Genomic DNA, 4791 nt, shown 5'->3' on the forward strand with positions numbered 1-4791 from the left:
TTAAACATTTGTATGGTTTCCCAAAATTCATAACGGCCCTCCAAGGGACAAAAATGAGTTTGACACCCCTGCATTAGAGCATTTAATCAATTTACGCATGGAAAGCACAGAAACTTTTTCTTTCATGCAATTACTGGACTTCAATGTGTCCTTTAACTTACTTTTGTGATTTTGGCCAATAAGATCCCATTAATTGACTGGTTAAGAGGGCCTAGTTAAAGCTATAAGGAGGAGGAATAGGAATTGATTCTTTGTTGCAAATACTGGATGACGCTGTGTCCTTTGACTTGCTGTTGTGATTTTGGCCAATAAGAACCCATTAATCGACTGGTGGAAGGGCCTGAGGAAACTCCACAAGAGGCCAAAATAGCTCAGTTGGGACAGCGTTACACTGAGCATCTAAAGGTCCCTCATTCAACCCCAGGTTTCGGCATGTAAGGCACAGAATTCATTTCTTTGTTGCGATTACTGGACCACGATGTGTCCTCTGACTTGCTGTTGTGTTTGGCCGATAAGATCCCGTTAATTGACTGGTGAAAAGGGCTGCAGAAGCTCCACAGAGGCCGAAATAGCTCAGTTGGGCGCGCGTTGGACTGAAGATCTAAAGGTTCCTGGTTCAAACCCGGGTTTTGGCATGTGAGGCACAGAATTCATTTCTTTGTTGCGATTTACTGTACAACGATGTGTCCTGTGAATCACTTTTGTTTGGCCGAGAAGATCCCATTAATTGACTGGTGAAAAGGGGTGAAGAAGCTCCACAGAGGCCGAAATATCTCAGTTGGGAGAGCGTTAGACTGAAGATCTAAAGATCCCTCGTTCAAACCCGGGTTTCGGCATGTGAGGCACAGAATTCATTTCTTTGTTGCGATTTACTGGACCACGATGTGTCCTCTGACTTGCTGATGTGATTTTGGCCGATAAGATCCCGTTAATTGACTGGTGAAAAGGGCTGAAGAAGTTCTGCAAGAGGCCGAAATAGCTCACTTGGGAGAGGGTTAGACTGAAGGTCTAAAGGTCCCGTGTTCAAACCCGGGTTTCGGCATGTGAGGCACAGAATTCATTTATTTTTTGCGATTACTGGACCTTGATGTGTCCTCTGACTTGCTGTTGTGATTTTGGCCGATAAGATCCCGTTAATTGACTGGTGAAAAGGGCTGAAGAAGTTCTGCAAGAGGCCGAAATAGCTCACTTGGGAGAGGGTTAGACTGAAGGTCTAAAGGTCCCGTGTTCAAACCCGGGTTTCGGCATGTGAGGCACAGAATTCATTTCTTTCTTGCGATTACTGGACCATGATGTGTCCTCTGACTTGCTGTTGAGATTTTGGCCGAAAAGATCCCGTTAATTGACTGGTGAAAAGGGCTGGAGAAGCTCCACAGAGGCCGAAATAGCTCAGTTGGGAGAGCGTTGGACTGAAGATTGAAAGGTCCCTGGTTCAAACCCGGGTTTCGGCATGTGAGGCACAGAATTCATTTCTTTGTTGCGATTTACTGTACAACGATGTGTCCTCTGAATCACATTTGAGTTTGGCCGAGAAGATCCCATTAATTGGCTGGTGAAAAGGGGTGAAGAAGCTCCACAGAGGCCGAAATAGCTCAGTTGGGAGAGCGTTAGACTGAAGATCTAAAGGTCCCTGGTTCAAACCCGGGTTTCGGCATGTGAGGCTTAGAATTCATTTCTTTGTTGCGATTTACGGTACGCTTAGTTAATACCAGAAGAGGCCAATATAGCGAAGTTGGTAGATTGTTACACTGAAGATCTTAAGGTTTCTGGTTCAACCCTTGTTTTTGGCATGGAAAGCGCAGAAACGTTTTCTTTCATGCAATTACTGGACTTCAATGTGTCCTTTGACTCACTTTTGTGATTTTGTCCGATAAGGTCCCATTAATTGACTGGTTAAGAGGGCCTAGTTAAAGCTGCAAGAGGCTGAAATATCTCAGTTGGGAGAGTGTAAGACTGAAGATCTAAAGGTCCCTGGTTCAAACCCGGGTTTCGGCATGTGAGGCACAGAATTCATTTCTTATTTGCGATTACTGGTTCATGATGTGTCCTCTGACTTGCTGTTGTGATTTTGGCCGAGAAGATCCCGTTAATTGACTGGTGAAAAGGGCTGAAGAAGTTCTACAAGAGGCTGAAATAGCTCAGTTGGGAGAGCGTTAGACTGAAGATCTAAAGGTCCCTGGTTCAAACCCGGGTTTCGGCATGTGAGGCACAGAATTCATTTCTTATTTGCGATTACTGGTTCATGATGTGTCCTCTGACTTGCTGTTGTGATTTTGGCCAATAAGATCCCATTGATTGACTAGTTAAAGCTGCAAGAGGCTGAAATAGCTCAGTTGGGAGAGCGTTAGACTGAAGATCTAAAGGTCCCTGGTTCAAACCCGGGTTTCGGCATGTGAGGCACAGAATTCATTTCTTATTTGCGATTACTGGTTCATGATGTGTCCTCTGACTTGCTGTTGTGATTTTGGCCAATAAGATCCCATTGATTGACTAGTTAAAGCTGCAAGAGGCTGAAATAGCTCAGTTGGGAGAGTGTAAGACTGAAGATGTTAAGTTTTCTGGTTCAAACCCAGGTTTCGTCACGTGAGCAACAGGAATTGATTCTTTGTTGCGATTGTCGTACAACGATGTGTGCTGTGACTCCCTGTTGAGATTTCGGCTGGTAAGATCCCATTACCTGACTGGTGAAAAGTCTGAAGAAACTCCACAAGAGGCCGAAATAGCTCAGTTGGGAGAGCGTTAGACTGAAGATCTGAATGTCCTTGTTTCGATATGTGAGGCACAGAAACTTTTCTTTCATGCAATTACTGGACTTCAATGTGTCCTTTGACACACTTTTGTGATTTTGGCCGATAAGATCCTGTTAATCGACTGGTGAAAATGCCTGAGGAAGCTCCACAAGAGGCCGAAATACCTCAGTTGGGAGAGAGTTCGTCTGAACATCTAAACTTCCCTGTTTCAAACCCGTGTTTCGGCATGTTAGGTACAGAATTCATTTCTTTGTTGCGATTACTGTATGACGCTGTGTCCTTTGACTTGCTGTTGTGATTTTGGCCGATAAGATCCCATGAATCGACTGGTGAAAAGGCCCAAGTTAATGCCACGAGAGGCTGAAATAGCTCAATTGGGACAGCGTTAGACTGAAGATCGAAAGGTACCAGGATCCAACCCGGTTTTTGGCATGTGAGGCACAGGACTTGTTTTTGTTCTGATTATTGGACGACAATGTGACTCTGGCCGAAAAGATCCCATTGATTGACTGGTGAAAAGGCCTTCATTAACATAATTTTTTCCAACAAAATTGTGTTTTGGGGGTTAATCTCATGCTGTTTGGCAGTCAATGAGCATTGAGAATACTTAAAGGCCAAGTGTGAAATAATTTCATGAAATGACAAATAGGGTCACAATGAAAGTACTTAAACATTGTCCACCAAATAAAGCATGAAAAAATAATTTTTATGTTGTATATTTGACAAAATAATTGATTTTCAGAAGTTCCAGCCTGAAAGGGGAGGAACCCGGAAGTGATACGTCACATGGAGAACAGCGATGGCAGGTCTCCATACGGCCGAAATGCAAAGCATTTAAAACAATGATTCAAAAAGCGATACAAGCAATCGATAGAGCGCAAGTGAGGATATCCAAGTTTTTGAAGAGTTGGAGGAAGAAGAGGAGGTTGGAATTTTACATGTTGTACCTTACATGTAAGAGCCAGACACTTATCAGGATGCAAACAATGTGCCCAGACGACCTGACATGGAATGGAGACAAGACCCATCAAGATTGGTAAGATATAGGCTGGTATTATTTTTCGGATTTGAAGATGCAGGCATGTGCACATAATTTTATGTTTTTGTCGATCTGATGACATTGTTGAAAAAAAATAATCAGACTTCATGCTCAAGCAGTTTGCCTACTCGGTACATGAGTATTCTTTGAAGCAAATCATTTTTTGACTTTTTTTAATGACTTTCTTTGTACTCAGTATGTCATGCATCTGCCTGGAATTGCTTTTTATTTCGTAACTTACCATAAGTTGCATCCACCAGTATCGTTTTCAGAGAATACCCACCACTCTTATATTTGGGATAAACGACACAGTAGGAGTGTCTTCCTTCCTTTGTTACTTTCTGTGGTCTGCCAGCATTTTCATTATAATGCATAGCAACAAGAATTATTCTGGAATAGAACAAAAAATGCCTTATCTTATTTTAAAAAATTGTCAAATTGCGATGAAAAAACTTTATCGCTCAAGGTTCTACATTTCACTATAGTCTACATTTCATGCATATCAGTTTTCTTTAACACACCTGCTTTTTATTGCTTTGTACGAGAAGTGGTACATCTTTGGGGCAAAGTGATTCACCACACTGTGAAAAGCTTCCACGCCACTGGTCTGTCCGAGGTGAGACATCTTCATGACATTGTTGACAAACATGGTCTTTGTCAGGAGTTCCACCACTGCGACATTGACTTCAGTACAGTATATAAAAAATACAAGGTATGACAATATTTCTATTTTTTAGGGTTAACTAGCAGGCAACATCTAAAAAAAATAAAAATACCTGGTAATAGCCACGTTTTTTCTCTAGTAATTGGAGGATGTAAACAACTATCGTGCACGTTCTGCAGGTGGTCCACACATGGCAGCCACTTCTGCTTCTTTTCCTCCGGTGTTTGGGAGGAAAGTGCACACCAGTACAAATGGCACTTCAAACTTTGTACCCAATCCTTCAGGATCGACATGCTCTTCTTTTTGGCCAAGGAGTCCAGTTTCTTGCACATACCTGT

At 42.5% G+C, this 4791-nt stretch overlaps 7 non-coding genes across 7 annotated transcripts; all 7 read left to right on the forward strand.

Moving 5' to 3' along the window:
* Positions 1-562: 562 nt before the first annotated feature.
* trnaf-gaa (transfer RNA phenylalanine (anticodon GAA)) lies at positions 563-635 on the forward strand. The gene has a single exon. It is a non-coding gene; the product is annotated as a tRNA-Phe (tRNA).
* A 128-nt stretch (positions 636-763) lies between these two features.
* On the forward strand, positions 764-836 carry trnaf-gaa (transfer RNA phenylalanine (anticodon GAA)). Its single transcript has one exon. It is a non-coding gene; the product is annotated as a tRNA-Phe (tRNA).
* Positions 837-1378: 542 nt separating this feature from the next.
* On the forward strand, positions 1379-1451 carry trnaf-gaa (transfer RNA phenylalanine (anticodon GAA)). Its single transcript has one exon. It is a non-coding gene; the product is annotated as a tRNA-Phe (tRNA).
* A 130-nt stretch (positions 1452-1581) lies between these two features.
* On the forward strand, positions 1582-1654 carry trnaf-gaa (transfer RNA phenylalanine (anticodon GAA)). The gene has a single exon. It is a non-coding gene; the product is annotated as a tRNA-Phe (tRNA).
* Positions 1655-1922: 268 nt separating this feature from the next.
* trnaf-gaa (transfer RNA phenylalanine (anticodon GAA)) lies at positions 1923-1995 on the forward strand. Its single transcript has one exon. It is a non-coding gene; the product is annotated as a tRNA-Phe (tRNA).
* Positions 1996-2127: 132 nt separating this feature from the next.
* On the forward strand, positions 2128-2200 carry trnaf-gaa (transfer RNA phenylalanine (anticodon GAA)). Its single transcript has one exon. It is a non-coding gene; the product is annotated as a tRNA-Phe (tRNA).
* Positions 2201-2318: 118 nt separating this feature from the next.
* trnaf-gaa (transfer RNA phenylalanine (anticodon GAA)) lies at positions 2319-2391 on the forward strand. The gene has a single exon. It is a non-coding gene; the product is annotated as a tRNA-Phe (tRNA).
* The last annotated feature ends 2400 nt before the right edge of the window (positions 2392-4791 follow it).

This window comes from Hippocampus comes, unplaced genomic scaffold, assembly GCF_001891065.2.
Source record: "Hippocampus comes isolate QL1 unplaced genomic scaffold, H_comes_QL1_v1.1 scaffold442, whole genome shotgun sequence".
Lineage (NCBI taxonomy): Eukaryota > Metazoa > Chordata > Actinopteri > Syngnathiformes > Syngnathidae > Hippocampus > Hippocampus comes.